General features: G+C 47.5%; 1 pseudogene across 1 annotated transcript in view; it reads right to left on the bottom strand.

Moving 5' to 3' along the window:
* Positions 1-23,434, bottom strand: part of LOC311238796 (cullin-3-like) — a 158,930-nt pseudogene that overhangs the window by 121,155 nt on the left and 14,341 nt on the right. The window contains exons 6-7 of the transcript in view: positions 23,027-23,172; positions 21,542-21,669 (exon numbers count right to left, since the gene is read on the bottom strand). The product of the transcript in view is annotated as a cullin-3-like (transcript). The remainder of the gene's footprint in view (positions 1-21,541; positions 21,670-23,026; positions 23,173-23,434) is intronic.

Raw genomic sequence — 23,434 nt, forward strand, 5'->3', positions numbered from 1 at the left:
GTGTGATGACTGGGGTGATGGCTGCTGCTGAGTCTCTGAGGAATTTGGAGGGGATGTTGTCATGGCCAGTGGCCTTGTTTGGTTGGAGGGCGCTCAGTTTTTTGAGTACCTCATCTGTAGTTACCATTTCCAGTTTGAAGTCGTCTTTGTGGACGCCTAGGTTCTTGTAGTATGCTACTATGTGTTCTACCCCATACTGCCCTGAGTGGGAGGGTAGTTTGTTTACCAGTGTTGTGGCTATGTTTGTGAAGAAAGTCAATCACAAGCAATCACACAAGCAATCACGCAGTAGGACCTCTAAAAATATAGTGCTCTCAGATATGTTCCTTTCGTTTGTTAGTAGATTTCTACTATTTCCGTTTTTGCGCATGAGCTAAACATTACTTTCCTAACTTAGTGAAACAAAATGTAACAAATGAACACGGGTATAAAAGTACTGAATTGTTATTTATTATTCAAATTAAATAACAAAATAATTATTTAAAAAAATAATTTTGTAAATTTTAAATAGTCTCCGATACCCGATCTAGCTATTTTATTCATATCAGGGTTGATATCCGATATCAATATCGGATTGGTGCATCCCTACTAACAAGACATCACATGCTACCTTTCCAGGTTATTATTTCAATGAAGGGGAAGGGATAACGGAGCCCTTATCCAATCACAACTGTTGCTTTGTCCGAGGAAAGCAACGGCTGCGATCGGAGGATCAAGAAAAGGAGGGCAGCGATAGGTCCATTGAGGCATCGGCAGAGTAGTGGGCAGCTTGAATGGTCAGGTCCAAAAACCAACACTTTAAGGAGATCTTTTATTTTTAGAGCATTAACTCTTTGGAATAACCTGCCTCAAAACCTCTGCTGCATTTACAGTAGATTCACTTTTAAAAATAATCTTAAATTGTATTTAACACTGTAAAGTATTTTGTTTTGTTTTTTTTGTTTTCCGTTTTTTTGCTTGCATGTAATTTTAGCCATCTTAATTGTTAGTTTCATTGTGCATTGTGTGTTGAGTACTGACTTTTAATAATTTTCTTTTGCAATAACAATTGTTTTTGTATGTTTTTTTTTGTGTGGACCCCAGGAAGACTAGCTGGTTGCTATGGCACCAGCTAATGGGGATCCGTAATAAAAATAAAAATACAAATAAAATCCTCTTCTTACCTTCGGTCTTTCCGTTCTTGAGCATGTGGACCAGACCGTTCTCCATCTCCATGATGGTCTTCATGTGTTTGGAGATGAGCTCCCTCTCCACCACCTTCACGATGGGCTCATCTGTGGACTTGTCCAGGCAGTGCATCACCCACTCGATCTCGTCGTTGATCCGGACCTCCACCTTCTTGATGTAGACGCTGAAACTGCTCTCCGCTAGGACATTTTGGCTCTCCATCTGGTGGTACAAAGGGGTGGATTTAAAGTTTCGTTTAAAAGGGGCACTTCACCGGAATTATTTATCCATTTATCCAATTTATCTCACGCATATCCCCAAGGCTGCTCGAAGCCTATTTGCACACGTTCATTTAGTTTGACATTTATTGAGAGTTAATTCATTTGAATATCTCCTCCTGTGATGTCATCAGAGGACACTGACTCCTTGTGTCGTGTTATTTACAGCTCAATGAAAAATGTAAAAGAAAATAATAATAAAAAATAGAGATAAGGAACAAGGATATGGATACATTTTTTTTCATCTACATAATTAGATTGAACTGTAATTAACACAACACAAGGATTCAAGTGGCCCTTTAACACTTTGAGTGCCACGCCGGGTTTTCCTTTTTACCCCCTGAATGCCACCATCGGCGCCAATGTTAACGTTAATATCGCCTAATCTATGTTTTAAATTATGGCTATGTGTCTAATCTGCCCATCGCATTATCAAAGACTATTTTCCAGTCAGTGCTGTCGAGGCAGATTGGTTTTTTATCGCGTCATTTCCGTTTTAGAGCAGTTAGAAAAGCACCCGTTTTGAGATAAAAAAACAGCCCATTCTATGAAAATCGTCTTTTACTGGAATATTCCACAACGTTGATATTCGTTGGCCTTTTTATGAATCGTTTTCAAATAAACGCTAGATGATCAATATTATACGTGTACGCAAGCACATTCGGGCCGCGCACGGATAATCGCCGTGTTCATTTCCTCTCTGACTTTTACAGTGAAACCGAAAGAGCCCATTTCACAAAACAGCTTATAACTTAAAGTGTATAGATCCAACGCGATACAGTAGAACTCCATGATCAGCGGGGCTCAGAGGGTCCAGAATGAACTGTGGTAACCCCGGCTGGATCAGTGAACTGGAAAATGTGGAGTACCGGATTTTTTTCCCCATTCATTTTCATTGAGTCCATTCCAAAATCCCTTATGTCATCTGAAAGACGATAGGGGGCGCTTTTTTCCACATAGAATCTCTGGCGGTGCTCGTGTATACTCGGGTAGGCTCGCGTGATGCAATATGATTTCAGATCGCTAAAAAAAATAATAATAATAATTCCGAGAAATCTCGTGAGTGGCTTTCAACCACATAAAAATAAACCCGAGATATCTCGTGTGTGGCAGTTAAAGTGTTAAGCACCACGTTTTGTTTTAAGAACTAAGTTTTAAGCGAGAATCACCCAGAAAGATCATAGCCAGCAACCCCACCTGCAAGAATTCGGCCGACATCTGGAGGAAGTGGACCTCGAAGTCCTCCTCGTAGACCGACCTGCCCTCCAGGCCCAGGATCATGAGCATCTGGCAGGCGTTCCTGATCGCTCCCCTGGAGATATCAAGCATTTGGGATAAAAAAGAATAAAAGAAAGTACATGATTGTAGACCTTTCAAAACAGTTCAAAACAGAACCACACCTAGAGAGTAGGGGTGTAACGATGCAACCTCACAATGATTCATTTAGATTACGATTATTCAGGCAACGATTCAAGCTAGAGACTGAAACAAAGTGCTCACCTATCACCTAGAGACTGAAACAAAGTGCTCACCTGTCACCTAGAGACTGAAACAAAGTGCTCACCTATCACCTAGAGACTGAAACAAAGTGCTCACCTATCAGCTAGAGACTGAAACAAAGTGCTCACCTATCACCTAGAGACTGAAACAAAGTGCTCACCTATCAACTAGAGGCTGAAACAAAGTGCTCACCTATCAGCTAGAGGCTGAAACAAAGTGCTCACCTATCACCTAGAGACTGAAACAAAGTGCTCACCTATCACCTAGAGACTGAAACAAAGTGCTCACCTGTCAGCTAGAGACTGAAACAAAGTGCTCACCTATCAGCTAGAGACTGAAACAAAGTGCTCACCTATCACCTAGAGACTGAAACAAAGTGCTCACCTGTCCACCACCTAGAGACTGAAACAAAGTGCTCACCTATCACCTAGAGACTGAAACAAAGTGCTCACCTATCAGCTAGAGACTGAAACAAAGTGCTCACCTATCACCTAGAGACTGAAACAAAGTGCTCACCTGTCCACCACCTCTCCCTTCCTCTCGCAGGCGATCATCTCCAGCAGGGTCTGTCGGAGGTGGTCCCGGATGCAGACGTATCGCACCACCTGGTCCCGGAAGATGATGAGGCCCAGGTTGTAGACCTTCTCCTCGTTGTTCTGCTGCACATATACCTGGAGAGGAGGAGGAGGGTCAGGGGGAGGAGAGGAGGAGGAGAGGGTCAGGGGGAGGAGAGGAGGAGAGGAGAGGAGGAGGATCAGGGCAAGGAGAGGAGGAGGAGATGGTCAGGGGGAGGAGAGGAGGAGAGGAGAGGAGGGTCAGGGGAAGGAGAGGAGGAGGAGAGGGTCAGGGGGAGGAGAGGAGGAGAGGAGGGTTGTTTTTCCCTTTTTTCCGATTTTAATATCCTATTCAATGTCAGGGAGCTAGCTGTATGTTGCCTGGAAAAGGCATACTGGGACTCCAAAGGTGCAGTACCGGCCGCATCCTACCAGGTGGGGGTATCGAGCACCCTTTGACACCTTGTGTCTTGGGCTGTGCGTCGATTATATGGGTCCGGCTCGCGTCCATGCTTTCTACAACGGAGTTCGGCGATTTGCGAAACTGATTGGCCACTTGCCCATTTCCGCGTCGAACAGCCTGCAAAGCACCTGGCGTTCTATCGCCATGCTCTAAGACAAACTCTAACCTTAACCAACTTCGAAAGAGTACCTAAGCTTAACCGTCGAAAGAATCTATCGCCATGCTCTAAGACAAACTCTAACCTTAACCAACTTCGAAAGAGCGCCTAAGCTTAACCAGTGTAGACACTTGCGGTCCCACGATTGGGCGTGCATGTCACATGACCAGATATGAATCGCCGAACTCTGTTGTAGAAAGCATACAAGCGTCCGGCTCGGCTATTTTTCTCCGGGCAGGACGAGCGGTTATAACGCTCGGATTGAGGAGAATCAAACACTCCCGATTCGTGTTGCGTGGTGGATTATGTTGGCGACACGATGGACATCAATACTTGGAATGGCGATCAGATAATTGGAATATTCTTTTTGAGGTACATCCTAGTCAAGGTAAGGGCTATATGATATCAATCTTGCGTTGATCCAAGCATGTTTTCATTGCGATCCTAGTGTATGTGTAATGGTTAGAGTTGTTCCGATACCGATACCAGTATCGGAAATGCCGCCGATACTGCCTAAAATGCTGGTATCGGTATCGGCAAATACCCTCTAATTTTGCGCTCCGATACCACGTAATTTATCAACAACACTGCGGTCTGCTGTGAGCATTATAAAACAAACGTGTGTTTAACCGACCGTGAAGTGTCAATGCTGTTGGTCATTTTAACAGCAGATACTTTCTTAAATGCCATCCTCCCGACAGAGCGGTGTTGACGGGGAGCTCTGATGGGTTCGCTTGGTTGTGTTATTAGCATTGAACAGCTAACCGAAAGCTAGCGTTAACTAACGTTAAAGGTTTAGCCATGACGTTACCTTGGCTAAAGTTGGGGCTATTCATAATCCAGCAATAATGGCTGCAGACCTGCAAGCAAAGTACAGCAAGTTGGCAAAGGAGTATTCCAACGTAAATCACATTTTCACCAGTAACGTTAGTCTTTCCATCTCCCGGTAGCTCATGCTAGCTAACCTAGCTCACGTTAGCGTCGTCACTGAACCACCTCGCGTACACAATTAATGACATGTTGCGGACAGCCATATCGGTGACAATGTTTAGCTTTTAGTGCCTGTGACGTACGTGGGTTGGTCATTATCATTATTACTGTATTTGGAAGACCATGTGAACATTAGATTAGTATCGTTTGTGTGTGTGTGTGTGTGTGTACATGAGAGCTAATGATGTCTCTTCTTCTCTTCCTGTCAGGTGCTGCCCGTCCCTATACTGAAGGGTGCTGATTGCTTAATGAACTACAGCTGATGGCAGTCACATCAGGAAGGGGCGGGTGCACAAGTAGCTGACAGCACACGCACGTCGGGAGTCCTGTTGTGTGTCATGTGCCAGTGACCTCTGTGTATGAGGTTGCCTTTGTTTGCCACTGCGTGGATATAGATATATGTGTGTATGATCATATAATATGGACATGCAGTTAGCCCTAGTCCATAGACCTGAGGGACTGATGATGGTGCCAGCCTGTTTCTGCACCTTGTGTATGGAACCGTGTGCTCTCTGATGTTCACACGGCCACATAGTGCGGTAGCCTCAAGGTTTGTCTATCTGGGTTGAGTTGCCTTATATGTATGTCTTGTTTGTTCTCCCCTTACCCTTTTCCCTCTGTGTGATTTAGGGTTGAAATCCCCTAATAACATCCCCTTTTCCCCTTTGGGGAACAGGCCGTGGGTTGGAAGCCCCACACCTAATAAATACCAATTACCATCTGAAAACGTCTTTGTTTATTATCTGCCTACCCGGGACTGTTTTAAGAAGCATTTTTCTACTGAGGGGGTTGTTTTTTGCTCATGTAACACCTGCCCAGATTACTATCTTGTATGGTCAATAGACCTCTGTACATGACATGGGGGCTCGTTAAGTTGCGCAATTGTATGGTTCCTTGTTGGTAAAATAACGGGGTGACTTGTCGATTGAAGCATGTCAGGTGTAATAAGATAGCGTTTTCTAAATTGGTATTGGTAGGGGTCCATTGTCCGTGCACAGTTGATTGATGTAACCATTATTGTTGTGATGCTCTTAACCATTCTATTTTTCTGCCACATAGGTAACGGGGGGGTCACCTGCTTGGCTAGAGGGTGGGGGGCACGAGTCGTGATTCCGGTGGAGTGCGCAATGAAATCGGTAAGCGACTGAAGATATTTGTAGCCTTTCATCCATCTAGTGGAGTAGTTTATCTGGGATAGGCTAGAGTGACACAGGTGACTCCTAGTTGAGTGGTTAGGACCATTTGTTATTATTTTCATTTAGTAGATGTGGTCAGTTGGATTGTTTTGGTTAGGAGGTATGAAAGCAGAATGTGTCTATTATTATTGTGCACGGTCATGGTTAATTAAGTGAGGACGTATATTTCAGTTTGTTTTCTCACGCACACATAAAAACGTAATATGGCTGTGTCGGCATTTGTTTTGGAAGCCTTTATAGCGGATCCGACAGAGGGTCAAGTGGAAGTTTGCACTAAGGCGGAATTAGGCCTTATTGCTAGGCATTATGCTATTGCTGTACAAAATTCCCAATCCAAGGCGGATATGAAGGCAGCTGTTATAGCGGGGTTGGTAGAGCAACTGGTGTTTAGCCCGGCTCAGAGAGTAGTGAGTGATCAGGAGGTTGCACACACTGGCGAATGGGTTAACTCTCCCTTACGTGATCTTGACATGGATGGTGGTGCTATTAGGAAGGATGGTAGTACGGCCGGAGCTGAAAGTGAGACCGCGGGCGATTCGGATAAAGGCTCCACGTCTTCTGGCCATGCGCGCTCTAGTCTGCGTTTGGCCCGTCTCCAGATGGAGGAGAGAGCGCTGTTGCGCAGAGAGGACAGAGACAAGGAGGACAGAGCAGCTGACAGAGAGGACAGAGCAGCTGAGAGAGATAGACGGGACAGAGCTGACAGAGAGGACAAAGCAGCTGAGAGAGATAGACAGGACAGAGCAGCTGAGAGAGACAGGGAAGCCGTACGAGAGAGGGAGGACAGAGCAGCTGACAGAGAGGACAGAGCAGCTGAGAGAGATAGACAGGACAGAGCAGCTGAGAGAGACAGGGAAGCTGTACGAGAAGTCTCTTCAGCTGTACGAGAAGCTGAAGAGAAGGAGAGAGATAGAGAGCTCCAGATTACACTGAAGAGGATGGAGCTGGGGGGTGTTGGCTCTTCTTCACCCTCATCTGAAGGTGGCCATGGCAGTTTTAATGTTGGGCAACATATTGCTATGGTTCCTGTGTTTCGAGAATCTGAGGTGGAGAAATTTTTTTTTAATTTTGAGCGGGTAGCGGGGGCTGCAAATTGGCTGGAGGATCAGTGGGCACTATTAGTACAATATAGGCTCACGGGTAGGGCTCAAGACGCATGCCAGTTTTTATCAAAAGAGGACAACATGGTATATGAGAAAGTGAAGGGTGCTGTCTTGCGCGTGTATGAACTGGTGCCGGAGGCTTATAGGCAGCGGTTTAGGGGACTAAGTAAAACTCCCTCGCAAAACACATGTAGCATTTTCCCATGAACAACGGATGGTGTTCACTCGTTGGTGTGAAGCGTGTAAGGTGGATGGACTCGTGGCTTTGAGCGAGTTAATCCTCATGGAACAATTTAAAAAATTTGTGCCCGAACACATGATAATACAGTTAGAGGAGCGAAAGGTTTCTACCCTCCAGGAAGCTGCAGTTTTGTGTGACGAGTTGGCAATGATCCACAAAAATGTTTCTGCATCACATGTTTCTGTACGAAATGGTGTGTATGTAGGAGGGGGCGCGTTCTCTCCGTCGGGGCCGCCGTATCGCGGAGGTGACGAGCGACCATTCCGACCTCGCTCACCACCGTCTCGAAATACCTTGGGTGACGAGCGAGCATTCCGATCACGCTCTCCGCCGTCTGAAAGGGTGTGTCATTATTGTAAAAAAGAAGGGCATTTTGTGAAGGACTGTCCTGCGCTAAGGGATCGACAGGAGACCAGGGAGTCAGCCCAGGAACCGAAAGGGGTGGGGTTGATTGGTACGGTGTCATGTCCTGACCAGCGTAGCTATTTTGAGCCCTTTTTGTTTGATGGTTGTGTGTCCCTGTCGGGTAAAGTTGGGGACTACCATCGGGTGAGAATACTCCGTGATACAGGAGCCTCTCAATCGTTCATCCTGGCTGATGTATTACCATTGGATGTGGACTCCTGTCGGTCGAGCGGATTGGTGAGAGGTATTGGCATGGGGTGTGTGCGCGTGCTGTTGCATCAGGTGCATGTACAGTCTGCACTAATCACAGGTTGTTTTCCGGTCGCGGTTCGCCCATGTTTTCCCGTAAAGGGCGTGGATTTCGTCATGGGAAATGATATTGCTGGGGATAAGGTCGTCCCTGTGTTGGAGATTGGAGACGCTCCATTTACTAACTTGTTGTGTGATGCATTGATTAATAATCGCCCCAATGTCCCTTCTATTTGTGCTGTCCCTAGGGATTTTGAGGTGGGGGATGAGGTGTTTATTGTGCTGCCCACGCCTAGTACGGTGCTCACTGCCCGGTTCTCAGGACCTTATGTGGTAAGAGGAAAGGTCTCTGCCACTAAGTATATGTTGCATACGCTCGGGCGGCGGAGGAGGACACGCTGGTGTCATGTGAATAGACTAATGAAAAATCCTGCCCGCGTCTCGTCGGAGTTGAGATGTGACAGGACTGTGGTTTCACATGCTGTGTTGTGTTCAAATGTGCCTTACAGGACGCACGGGGTTGATGTTGGGAGTGCGAACACCATTGAGCAATTTGCGTATGGTTGACTATAGCAGGGGTTCTCAACCTTTCTGCTGCCAAGGCACCCCTGTGTTCAATAAAATATTCCAGGGCACCCCTACATACGATAAAGACTTTTTCGGTCCTGTCTTTTTTGCTACAATGATGATACAATGATTCTTTATTTGCCGTGCTGTCGTTGAGATGTTTTGTTGTTTGTTTGTCTTTGTTGCTTGTTGGTGAATCTGCAAATATGAATTGCCCCACGCGGGATCAATAAAGTTGTCTGAATCTGATGACAAAAGTGCTTGCTTTCAAAATAATGTTTATTTAAGAAAAAACTGAAAATCATGTATTTTTTTTTTAATACAGAAAAGGATCACTAAAGTGCTATCTGTTGCAGCTGCACTGTTCTCCATAAAAATAGCATATTTGGATAAGTTTGACAATTTCTCAAAAACAGAAAATCATGTATTTTTTTTAAATACAGAAAAGGATCACCAAGTTACCATTTCTCAAAAAATATAAATCAATACAGAAAATAAGCACTCGTTCACTCAGTGGACATTTCTAGCTCAATGCGAGGTCCGCTGCTGCTAGCTAATAATACGGTCAATACGTGGGGAGATCTTTGACAAGGCAACACGCATGTCATCATCAAGGCTCAACTTGGCCCTATATTTTGTTTTCAGAGCTGTCATGGATGAAAAGCCAGCTTCACACAGATATGTGGGGCTGAATGGTATCAACACCTTAACTGCAGCATCATGAGATACTTGGTACTCAGCACCACACTCTGAAACTAGCTCTCCAGGTGGTATCAGATGAGATTTCAATGAGTTCTTCCAAGAGTTTGGATGGAGATGTGTCAGGAAGCTTTGTCTCAATGTTGTCTGTAAAGTCTTTTTTTATCCAGAGTGACTTAATGATTTTCAGATTTTTAGAAATGGTCAAACTTATCCAAATATGGTATTTTCATGGAAAACAGTGCAGCTGCATCAGATAGCACTTTAGGGATAATTTTCTGTAATCCAAAAAATTATTTGGATTCACTATAAAGTGCCTGTTCACTATAAAGTGCCACGTTTTGATATATTGAGCTTTAAACTTTAAGTAAATTTTTTGGAACACGCAACCTAAAACACCTTCCTCTCCCAAACCGTTCCTGCAATTGTTTTATGTTGCATGATGATCATGGATACATTTATTATGTATTGTATTTTTTATGTTTAAATATCAACATAATCTGTCTGTCCACCCTCAGTACATTTACTATCAATATAATATAGTAGTCTGACTTCATCATATCTTTTCAAACGCACACACATAGAGGGAAGAATGCCCCCCCCCCCCCCCCTCCTTCCCAGTCCTCCTTCCAAGTCCCCACCCTGCTGTTCTCTGTCGCTCTGAACAGGGCTTGTTGTTAGCTTATGCTAAAGGGACATTAATTCCGGTCTTAAACACAACGTGGCCACAAAGGAATGGCAAGGATTGCAAAGCATGTTATATGCATTTGACCCGTTGCGGAGCGGAATAAAACAGCAGGGATTTGTTTTGGGTCGCAAAAACACTATCCTTGCTGTGTTTCAATGTCAGCGTTCCAGATCCAGAGTACGCTACTACTGCTGAGCTGAGAGACGCTAAGCTCACTGCTCAGGCTGCTGTGTTGAGATGCATCCTTATTGGCTGTGTGCTGTAGAGCGGATATGAGTCACGACACCACGGAGTTTCAAAATAAGAGTATCATAATGACCTAAATGTTGCTAGCTTTCGGAGCCTAGTTATTTAGCTGGAGCTGCGCGTGGGCAGAAATGAGACCCGCTATAGGATTTTCAAAATAAGACTGTTGTCATTCTATATTTTTAAAGAACATTGCCAGGCATCTCGCGGAACCCCTGGCAGCTCTCCGCGGAACCCCTGTGTGCCGGGGAACCCCTGTTGAGAACCGCTGGACTATAGGATACCGTCGTGGCCTCGGTATGAGGAAGGTGCCAGCCACGTCCGGCGGCTGATGCGTCTGGTATTGGGTGGGGTGGTGGTTGACCGTGTGGGCCCAGAATAGGGGCATGTGGTCTATATGGAGTGTGATTTCTATTTATTTTTGTTCTGTTGGTACTAATCGGATGTTGGTTGATAATAAGTGATAATGTTTTGCTAACCCTGCGGGTTCGCTCTTATGGGGGGAGGTGTGACGTACGTGGGTTGGTCATTATCATTATTACTGTATTTGGAAGACCATGTGAACATTAGATTAGTATCGTTTGTGTGTGTGTGTGTGTGTGTGTGTACATGAGAGCTAATGATGTCTCTTCTTCTCTTCCTGTCAGGTGCTGCCCGTCCCTATACTGAAGGGTGCTGATTGCTTAATGAACTACAGCTGATGGCAGTCACATCAGGAAGGGGCGGGTGCACAAGTAGCTGACAGCACACGCACGTCGGGAGTCCTGTTGTGTGTCATGTGCCAGTGACCTCCGTGTATGAGGTTGCCTTTGTTTGCCACTGCGTGGATATAGATATATGTGTGTATGTTCATATAATATGGACATGCAGTTAGCCCTAGTCCATAGACCTGAGGGACTGATGATGGTGCCAGCCTGTTTCTGCACCTTGTGTATGGAACCGTGTGCTCTCTGATGTTCACACGGCCACATAGTGCGGTAGCCTCAAGGTTTGTCTATCTGGGTTGAGTTGCCTTATATGTATGTCTTGTTTGTTCTCCCCTTACCCTTTTCCCTCTGTGTGATTTAGGGTTGAAATCCCCTAATAACATCCCCTTTTCCCCTTTGGGGAACAGGCCGTGGGTTGGAAGCCCCACACCTAATAAATACCAATTACCATCTGAAAACGTCTTTGTTTATTATCTGCCTACCCGGGACTGTTTTAAGAAGCATTTTTCTACTGAGGGGGTTGTTTTTTGCTCATGTAACACCTGCCCAGATTACTATCTTGTATGGTCAATAGACCTCTGTACATGACAGTGCCAAATGATAAGAGTCTGAGGCGGAGTCTCAAAAGAGAATGTTGAATATTTATTGTGCAAAAATCACAACAGATCCTCTGCTACTTCAACGGAGCCTTCTGGAAACAAGTGCAGCAACGAATAATGTCTGTGTGGATCATTGGAGTAGGGTATATCTGCAGTGCTGCAGCCCCATACTCATTGATTAATGATACTAATACAAATCTATACAATCACCTGTTGTTGAATAAATACCATTACTTTCTAGTTATTACTAAAAAACAATATATAAAACAGTAGCTGTATAAAAAAGAAAATAAAAAATTATAATTTATATAAAAAAAATTTAAATTAAATTTTTTTTAATGTATGCACTGGTATCAGATCAGTATCGGTATCGGCCAATACCCAAAGCTTAGGTATCGGAATCGGATCGGAAAGGAAGAAATGGTATCGGAACATCTCTAGTAATGGTAGTCCATAACGTATTCCGTTGATGGTGATCAAAGCATCAACTCCGCCCCCCATTTCATGGATTCATGATGAAACATAATACCCATCATATGCATTTGATTTTTTAATTGTAGCGTGTGTAGGGACAAAACGCCAAGGATTTAGTAGAATACACGTTGCGGCTTATAAGCAGCCTCCCAGGAATTAGCCTGGATCATTCTGAAATAACACTCATATTCACCACGGTATAAAACAGGAACGTATGGATGGGAAAATTATTTCTTTTTTGCATCTTGACCGGAAGAAACTCAGTGTCAAATGACCATAGTATTGTATCCATAGCTATAATATAGAATATAGCTCTACAAACAAGGTGACGGACTCCTATTGTTTACAGCGTGGCACTGAATAGATGGGCCCCGAAAACAAGGCGGCACTCAAAGTGTTAATACACAGTGTTTCCCACAGGAGTGTAGGGTAGCTGAGGTCGGCGTCAACCGGCGGAGGTAGGAATGAAGAGAACTAGGGATCGGCCCTGATCGATGGCCCTGATTGATCGATGGGCCGCCGGCAGATATTGGGATGGACTGAGGAGCAGTGGGCCTTAGCACTGCTGTGCCGCCTACAGCTCGACAACACAGGGCCGGACGCCCAGGGGGCAAAGGAGGGAGAGAGTGAGGTAGAGTGAGAGAGAGTGTGTGTTGTGCACAAAGGAACCCTGAGAGAGAAAGCTCCACAGTCTCCATAGCGGGTTGTGTCATTGGTCCATGCCTGCCCCTCTCTATCTCTCTCTCTCTCTCCCCTGTTCTCTCACACACACACACACACACGCACGCACGCACACACACACACACACACACACACACACACACACATACACATACACATACACATACACATACACATACACATACACATACACATACACATACACACACACACACGCACACAAACACTTTTGGCCTTGTTGTCTGCCACAGTAAATCAACCAGGCATTGCCAGTTGCCCGACAAAATGAATAAATAAAAGTAACAGAGGCTCTTTTGGTTAACCAAAATACACATACACACCACAGATGAGTTAACCTTATGTAGTGTGGCAGTGAAAGGGTTAACCTTCTGTAGTGTGGTAGTGAAAGGGTTAACCTTCTGTAGTGTGGTAGTGAAAGGGTTAACCTTCTGTAGTGTGGTAGTGAATGAGTTAACCTTCTGTAGTGTGGTAGTGAAAGGGTTAACCTTCTGTAGTGTGGAAGTGAAAGGGTTAACCTTCTGTAGTCTGGTAGTGAAAGGGTTAACCTTCTGTAGTGTGGTAGTGAAAGGGGTAACCGGTTCTAGTGTGGTAGTGAAAGGTTAACGAGGTTACGCCATACTGAGATATACCTCATCTCATGTACCTAGTGTACTCCATCAACGAATAAAACAAATACACCCAGCACCTGCCAGGCCCCGCCCTAGTGACGTACTATATAGTACTAGGCGTGGTCACCACTCGCTCTTCCTCGGAAAATCGTTTCCAAAGAAAAGTTTCCCCAAGGGAACTCAGGGCACGCTAAGAGCGGGACGCTTAGCCAGTACTCATATAACTAGGTTATATACATAACCTATCGTTATATACTCGTACTGGCATCGCGTCCCGCTCTTACGCCATACTGAGATATGGGGTAGAGCGGACGCGAGGCCCGACAAATGCACCCCCTGAGGACCCGTAAGCCTACATCAGGGGGGAGGGGAGTCCCGTCACCCCACTCTTCCTAATGAAGAGGGGGCGGCAGTCAACTCCACCCGAGTACGAACAAGAGGGAACTAGAACCTCTTGAACGCACAGCACAGGCGGAACCACGCGTGACACAACACATTGTGGCCCACATCCACACACTCCTGCTACCCCACCAAAGGACGGGAAGCAGGAGAGGTCACAGACCTCAGAACCGCCTAGGAGACAGAACCCCCGGTCATGTCCATGAGGTAAAACCTTACGAAGGGACCCGGTGAGGACCATGAAGCCGCAGCACAGATGTCCTCCACCGAGGCCCCACCCAGTAGAGCGGCAGAGGCCGCCACCCCACGAGTGGAGTGCGCCCTGACGCCCCCAGGGGGAGCCAGCCCGGCCAACGTGTAGCAAAGGGCAATGCCCTCGCACAACCAATGGGACAGGCGCTGTTTCGACAGTGCCTTACCAGCACGAGAGCCACCGTAACAGACAAAGAGCTGATGGGTAGCCCTGAGGCCCTGAGTACGGCTGAGGTAACCCCCAAAGCCCGGACCGGACATGACAGGTGAAGGCCCGCCTCCAACTCACTAGCGTGAGGAGGCGGATGAAACGCCTGAACCATAATATCCCTGGAGCGGAAGAACTCCGGATATTTTTAGGCACGAAGGCAGGATTAGGCCGCAGAGTGGCACCGCAATCGGAATGAAAAGACAGGCACTCTGGCCGTACCGAGAGAGCACAAAGCTCACCCACGCGTTCAACTGAGGTGACGGCCAGCAAGAACGCGGTCTTGAACGACAGCTGTTCCAACGGCGCTTGCTCAAGAGGCTCAAACGGGGCCAAGGACAACCGACCGAGGACCAATTGAAGATGCCAGCTCGGAGCCAAAGAGCGTTTTACTGGCTTAAAGGAAAACTCCAACATTTTGAGAAATTCGCTTATTTGCCATCTACCCTGGAGTTAGACAAGAAGACGCATACCTGTTTCTTCTCTGTACATGCAGTAGGAGTAGGGAGACGTTGGGAACTAGGCTAATGGAGGAACCTACTTCCAGTGACTGACGCTAAGGTAGGCTAACGGTGCACGTCTTCCTACTCCTACTGCATGCACAGAGAAGAAAAAGGGTATGTATCTTCTTGTCTAACTCCAGGGTAGATGGCAAATAAGCTAATTTCCCAAAATGTTGGAGTTTTCCTTTAACGCGTCGAGCACCAAGCAGGAAACGCCTCACAAGAGGGTGGCTGAACAAAACAACACCATCAAATCCCTCATGATAAGAGGATATAGCTGCTGCATATACCCTCACCGTCGAGGCCGACAGTCTATCAAGGAGAGACTGAAGGTAAATAAGGACAGCATCCAGGGGGCAGGACACCGGGTCCCTGCCCCCCGCCTTACACCACTCTTGGAACATACGCCACCTACCCGCGTAAAGCGCGACAGTGGAGGGAGCATGCGCATTCCGGATGGTGTCAACCACAGAAGGGTCCATCCTCTCCAGACTTACCCTCTCACCAGCCAAACCATCAGGGGTTAGCATATCACCGGGGGCTGAAACAGCGACCCGTGTGCTTGAGAGAGGGCCACGGCAAGGCTACCAGTAGCTGGATCAGGACCGGGAACCACACCGCTGTGCCCCGGTCCGGCGCGACCAGGATCACGGTCCTGCGCTCCCTCCGTACCCGCTCCAACAACTGACTCAACAGATGTGTAGGGGGAAAGGCGTATGGGGGAAAGAATCCCAGGCGGCACGGCATCGGTCCCAGACCTGCCTGACTATGTCCGGACGTAATCCCCACCCGTCAGGTGAGGACCGCCCCGCGACATTACACCTGTACCCACATTCACCCTGCCGGGGATGTGGAGAGCCCTCAGGCCGCGCAGATGGAGAACGCCCATAGCCAGCCGCCCATAGCCCGGTGCAGACGGGGGGAGCGTACTCCTCCCTGTCTGTCGATATACGACGCTGACGTCATATTGTCCGTCCTGATCAAACACCATTTGAGGACCAGAAGGACCGCTTTCAATACCAACACATTGAACGTAGCGCAGACTGGGCAGCATGGCTTGCCAGCTGCCCCCTACTGCGTTGGCCCGACGCGTCTCCAGCGAGGGAGGCGTCGGTGAAAAACGTGACGTGTGACAGCCTACTGCCCATGGGGACCCCCCTGGTGAGGACCCCAGGCCCTCCACAGGGGCGAGGTCCCCCAGTACTGACACAGGAACCTTAGCCGCTTCTACTTGCCTCTCACCGGGTCTATTTCCATACTGGAAAAGAACCACCTCCGTAACCTCCTCCTGGGGTGAAGAGGAGGCCAAGAAGGACCACGGAATGAGCAGATGCCCTCATACCGAGCAGGCGTATCACGGACAGCGCCGTAACCGTCCTAGGACGGAACCTCCCGAGCGTGTCGCAACACGCTCTGAGAGGGATGCCCATAGCACTCCACCTGTTGACTGGGAAGAGGAGTACTCTACTTCCAGTCTACAGCAACCCCAGGCTGGTAGGAAACCTGCCTGGTATGAGACCTGACAATCCACCTTGACCGCCAAGGACCAGAACGTCGTCAGGGCAGAATACACTTCGTAACCCCTGACGACGCAGAGGCCCCAGTGCGGCCTCCACGCACTTGGTGAAGATGCGGGGAGCCAGAGAAAAGCCGAATGGCAGCCCCTGGTACTCATACGCTAACCCTGCAAGGAAGCGTAGGTAAGCCCTAGGACGGAAGATCGGGGATGCAAACACGCATCCTACAGGTCTATGGAGGAGAACCAGACCCCCACCTGACAGTGTTCAACAGGTAGGAGATGATCCAAAAAATGCTGAACCTTCCCATGGGACAGGTCCAACATGGGTCTGACACCCCCCCTCCCGATTTCTCAGGCACCAGAGAACACCGGGAGGAAAACGCCACGACGATGGCTTGCTTCGTCCACAGAGATTGGATCTCGTCGACCAGAGCTGTCACTGCTGGTGACCCTGACAATAGGGTCTGTACCAAACCCGAAAACGGGTGGAGTTGTTTAAATACAAGTCCCTGCCTCAGCGTTCTCTCCATCCACCTCGACATATGGTACTGCTGTAGCCATATGTGATGACACTCCCAACGCACCCGCCGCCATGTGGCGCAGGTACGGTAGGAACTGTAGATAGGCGGCCCGGTCCCACCCGCTGTGCGTAGCCAACCCTGGACCCGTGCAAGCAGAGCGTTCCGTGTCGGGACATCTGACCCTGACACTACCCACGAGGCAATCGCACCCAAGGGGGGACCCCGACAGAAAGGGCCGGTTTGATACGGGGGAAGCTGACATCAGTCTAGGTGACAAAAGCTCCCCCACTGAACACCCCTCCAGAACATGCTGAGGAGTTGTTCTGCAGCCGGACATGCAAGGTGTGAGGCCCCCATGGGTTCCTACACACCGTAGCCCTGCAGTGATATTACTACCACCCAAATCATGCGCACCTGCGAGACCACTGCCAATCTTTCAGGAGTGGGAGGGACCAACATGATACCCGGCCTGGCGAAGGCGAGGTCAGGGAAGCCCGCACTGTGTGCCTCAAAAAGGTTTCGAGCCCCCCTGCTGACAACACTTATAGTTGACAGACATAACACCAGGCTCAACCAAACACAGCTTATGGTGTGGGAGCCGCTTGACAGCACAACATTCTCACGGACAGACCCAGGCTCAGCCATCAACTGGGTGTCAGCCCCTGTCCCCATGAGAAGCGAAAAGTGGGGCAGCACGCGCTTCAACGAAGGCACGCGGCCCGCAGCCAAAGGAAACAATCAGAGCCCCTTTTCCGCTGGTGTTGGGGGAGGGAGTGATCGGAGAGCGGGCTGCTCGCGGCAGGACGGCGACGGCTTGTATATTCCAAGCCGAGCTCATCCAACATGGCCGATCCCTCGGCCGCCAAGGCTGTCGGCCTTGTGGACACCTGTCGATTCAACGCCCAGGATACCTCTGGCGGGGGAAAACATGGCCGCCTGTCGAGGGCCTCGTCATCGCCGCTGACGAGGCCGTGCTCTCTCTTCTTCAGGCTGCGCGGTGTGAGGCGGTGTGGGGCCTAGGACAATACCGCCCGCACTCCAGCAGAAGACCAAGATCCTCTGCGGAGAGGGGAGCCCTGAGCGGTTATAGCTTGCGGCTAGGTCAAAGCTAATAACGTCAACAACCTTGCGCGATGTGTCGACGTCGGCTGGCCCTCAAGGCCCCGCCACCAGACACAATTTTTTTTTGAAAAAACAGCAATTCAAACACAGTTACTAATCGCTGCCAATTCCATACCGTGGCGGTACAGGCTTTAGCAGCCCACCAGCCACTCGCCGGGCCGACCCACCTCATGGCGTCGGCCGGGCGGGGCACTGTTTCAACATGTCAAAAGCAAAGGACTGATGCTAACACGGAGCACCAGTGGTGGTTGCAACCAGCAACCTCCACTGTGGTGTGCAGCATGAAGGGGTTAATGAATAAATGAACTAACACCACGAATATACTGTAGAATGGGCAAGCCCATGCACACAACGTTAAGGGGAGGCGGACCAGAGAGAACCAGTCCTGCATTCACTCATAATATTCACAACAGCACACCAGCCCTAGACCTCAGCCCATTTACCCATGAAAGGTAAACAAAGCCCCCCCCGCAATACTCCCCCAGTAGACACCGATTGACCGTCAGCATGAATGGTTGAGAGGAGGGAAGACTGTAGTATAGACAGACATTCCCGTAGCAGAGAGACAGAACAGAAACAGTAGCCCAATATAGCATAGCGTTAGCCGCGCGCTCCAGGATAACGGGGAAAACAACAACGTTTACCCAGATATCCCGGCGCTTGCGCCAATACACAACTCGGTTGTCTCTTGGGACAACTCGAGCACATCACAAACGCCAGCATTGTCATGCCTAGTGACATCCCACAGCGGGGAACAGTAGAACAGTGACCCAGCATTTATAGCATTTAGTATTAGCAGCGCGCTCCAGGACAGCCTGGGAAACGTCTACCTCAGAGGGACGTTTACCCAAACATCCTGCCCCTGGCGCAAACATACAACTCACAACAAGCAGCATTTACTAACACCAGCGATAATGCCTAGTGGCGCAAGTCCTACCTTGTGTGAGGTAGCTCGATAGCTACACCTCACACGCTGTCCCTCTGTCTGCTGTCAACAAGACAAGGAGACTACAGAACTCGACGCTGAAATGCATCGAAATGCATCCCGCTGCAGAGTCGCAGAACCCATACGAGCGCCGCCAGAACATGCTGTGAAGATTTCAGGGGTAGGCAAATCTTCGGTAAGCACTCAACCTAATTTCTCTAAACTTTTCATATCAACTAGTTGCATAGGGTGTCCTGCATCCGCTATGATAGAAACGAAAATAGAGGAAGAGTGAGTGGTGGCCACGCCTAGTACTAGTACGGCAGTAGGGCGGGGCCTGGCAGGTGCTGGGTGTATTGGTTTTATTCGTTGATGGAGTACACTAAGTACATGAGATGAGGTATATCTCGGTATGGCTTAAGAGCGGGACGCGATGCCAGTACGAATATATAACCTTCTGTAGTGTGGCAGTGAAAGGGTTAACCCTTTGGTAGTGTGGTAATGAAAGGGTTAACACTGTGCAATAATAGTGCTCACCATTTATTTATTTATTCATTGGAACTTTTTAAACTTCAGCGCTGACCTTCATTGTTTGTTTGTTGTATTGGTTGTCCTTTTTAATCACGTTTTATTGTCAGTCAACTGCACTGAGCTACTGGATACCTGGATTTCCCCAAGCGGATGAATAAAGTATCTATCTATCTTTATTACATGGCGTTTTAACATTCGCCAAAATGCTTGATTGTGATTGGTCAATAGCGTTCGGTTGCCCCTCGATAATTCACCGCTGCTACGGGCAATGCGCAATAAGGACCGCTGTTAGGGGCACCAGAGCGCTATTGACCAATCACAATCAAGCATTTTGATCGCAGTCACGAAAGCTAAGCTTTACCATTATGCACAGCTGCACTACATCAGTGCAATCAAGTCCACACACCTGCCGGCGATGACAGAGGAGCAACAGAACAACTGCGTCTGCATTTGATCTCGTCTTATCGATGGTGTAAAATGAATTACGTATATTGTTAGTAAGTTAGCCCTGTAATAAGCGGGATAATGTATAGCTATACTCGGTCATTGTCGCAAAATAATTGACCTTCACTGCGTTTAGAACACAGTGTCGGTCAATTATTTTGCGACAATGACCTCGTAGCTATACATTATCCCTTATATATATCCATCTATTCACACGGCGGCCATTTTCCCACTCTGAAAAAGTAACCCAACTTGAGCGTAACATAAGAGCAAAATGTCTTGTGAGTCGGTGGGTTAAATAGTGAAATAAACCAGTGATGTGTTGGAGCTGCGTACCCAATTTACCCCCTTCTTCAGCTTGTCGTCCATTGTAACGTCCCCAGGGCCGTCCCTTGCTGGGCCGGTTATGAGAATAACAGTGAACATTTCCTCCCTCCTGACAATGGTCGCCTACCTGATCCCCTACCTCCTGACACTGGTCTCCTACCTCCTGACAGTGGTCCTCTACCTCCCTCTTGTGGCCAGACGAGCCAGTTGGTTCAGACACTGATTCTACACTTGATAACTCACATGCTTACTTTAATTAATGGGATAATTAATGGGATGTCACTGTGTGTGTTATTGTTGAACTTCCCCACCCTGGTGTGAATTGGTTTCCCTGGTTAGTGTTGTTTGGTGTATTGCTTATTGTCTAGTGCAGGGGTGGCCAACCTTTTTTGAACCAAGATCTACTTTTTTATTTACCACCTAGCCCGAGAGCTACCAGAGTACCAGCCAAAATTGTATATTGTAAGCCGTCATTTGAGGCTTTATAAAAGCAGCATAATGAACACAAATCTGTCAGTGCCGAGTCCGACCTCATCTTAAATAACAAACAGCATTGCTTGTTGTAGTTAACACTTTGGCTGCCTAAGGTTAAATTCATGATATACCATAGATTGCCAGCGCTATTTGTCTATGCGACTGCTGCTTCAGTAAAGTGAATATGGTATTGTGCTCTTGACTTGTTTGAATAGGTGGAGAGAGTGGTTAACTGTATTATAATAGTAAATAGAAAAATATGTTGTGCTCTTGCTTTTTTCTTTTTGAAGGTGGAGAGAGTAGCATTGCTAGTGCCACAACAGTTTTATTTGAGGTTCATAACAGTACATTGTACTAAGCAATTGTTGTCTCATTAGTTTGTGATTCACATGCACTAAAATTCACCAGAATGCAGGAAATTAAGTCTTTGTAACTAAAATCTTCCGGGTGGGGGACCCCCAGACCCCCCGCTTAAAAAGTGGCCTGATTGGGGCTATATTTCGCGCTATATCTCCCGGTATGAATTATTTCCCCAGTCTGGCCCTGAGTGCCAGCACGGCTGTGCCTATTGTTATGCTTGTATGTACTTTAAAGGTTGCCAAGTAAACACTTTAAATTGTGACCGTCGACTCCTGCCTCATCTCCCTGCTTACTCTTTCCTGCTGCCTTGAGTTCTACCGCCACCTTACCGTATCGTAACCGTCCATGGAGGGAGAGAGGTACTCTGGTGAGCAGGAGTTGAGGTTCAGGAAGTCCTCAAAGTCCACAGTGATGGTCCGTTTGAAGAGCGTGTCGTTTTTGAAGGAGTCCAGGAGGAAACGGTCGAAACGCGTCTTCAGCTCCAGCAGGCCCTGAGGAGGAGGAGGAGGAGGAGGAGGAGGAGGAGGAGGAGAGAGTGGAGAGGGGAGGGGAGGAGAGGAGGAGTGGGAGGAGGAGGAGAGAGTGGAGAGGGGAGGAGGAGGAGGAGAGGAGGAGTGGGAGTGGGAGTGGGAGGAGGAGAGTGGAGAGTGAGGAGGAGGGGAGAGTGGAGGAGGAGGAGGAGGAGAGGAGGAGAGGAGGAAGAGGAAGAGGAGGGAGAATTGGAGGAGGAGTTGATGTCACTGTGTGCATTTGTTTGATATACAATAGTGATGCACCGATGTGAAAATTGTGGCCGATACCGATAACCGATATTAATATTGCTGTTCTGGCCGATACCGATATTTTCCGATGTCGATATCTCTCTATAGAAAACACTTGTTTATGATAATCAAATAAAGAGCTCTTTTCCAAAACATGTTAAACAAAATTTAATAATTATATAAAAAAAAAAAAAAAAATGCAATATCGGCCCGATACCGATGTGTAAAAAAAGGACCATATCGGCGGCCGATATATCATGGACCACTAACATACAACCATGACTCCACTTTCACCTTCAGTTCAGCTCTCTCTCTGATCTGCAAGTGGTGTAACAGCTCTCTCTGATCTGCAAGTGGTGTAACAGCTCTCTCTCTGATCTGCAAGTGGTGTAACAGCTCTCTCTGATCTGCAAGTGGTGTAACAGCTCTCTGATCTGCAAGTGGTGTAACAGCTCTCTGATCTGCAAGTGGTGTAACAGCTCTCTCTCTGATCTGCAAGTGGTGTAACAGCTCTCTCTCTGATCTGCAAGTGGTGTAAAGATTGAGATTTCTCTGGGTAAAAAAATTATATAAAAAGGAAACGTAATATTCAGAAGGACTTTTTTGCCCTATTTTGAGACATGAAACCGGTCCGATGGAAACTCCGAGCGTGACCTCAGGACTCCGTACTAGGGCTGACCTTCGAATTCTTTTTTGGCATTCGAAGCTTCGGGGCCGAGATTCGGTTTTAATTCGAAGCTTCGAGATAAAAAAAATAATAAAAAATGTATGTTGTGGGACTTGTACAGCACTTTGTTCAACTTTGTCAGTGCTGCAAAGTTTAAACCTTTTTAAATCTTAGACAAACTAAACACTTTGCTTTCATGAAATATTTTAAGCCGTCATTTGAGGCTTTATAAAAGCAGCACAATGAACACAAATCTGTCAGTGCAGAGTCCGACCTCATCTTAAATAACAAACAGCAAAAAAATATTAAAAAAAATTTCATTTTTTTTTCTTTTTTCGAATTTTATTTTCCCATTCGAATCCCATGCCCACGAACAAAGCTTCGAAGCTTGGAAGTATTTAAGACAGCCCTACTCCGTACCTGGATGTAGTCGACAGGGTTCTTGCCCTCGCCCTCCTCCGACACCAGGGCCTTGCACTGCTCCCTCAGGTACGAGCTCATGCACTCACACATGGTCTTCAGGCTGTTGGGCTTGCGGCTGAACAGCTTGTACATGCAGCGCAGGTCTGGAGGAGAGGAGAGGAGAGGAGAGGAGAGGAGAGGAGAGGAGAGGAGAGGAGAGGAGAGGAGAGGAGAGGAGGTTACACTCTACCGTATCGTCATCATACGGTACAAGGAAAAGTGTGCAAATGTACCAGTAAAGTGCAATATTAATACAATGTACAGGTATAAATTATATAAATTAGTACTACCGAGCATAGTGCTAATCAGAGTTAGTCTAGTCAAGATGAGAAGCACGTTCAGTCACAGACTCATACATGAGGTGGG

This window comes from Notolepis coatsorum (genome assembly GCF_963971535.1).
Source record: "Notolepis coatsorum genome assembly, chromosome: 13".
Taxonomy (NCBI): domain Eukaryota; kingdom Metazoa; phylum Chordata; class Actinopteri; order Aulopiformes; family Paralepididae; genus Notolepis; species Notolepis coatsorum.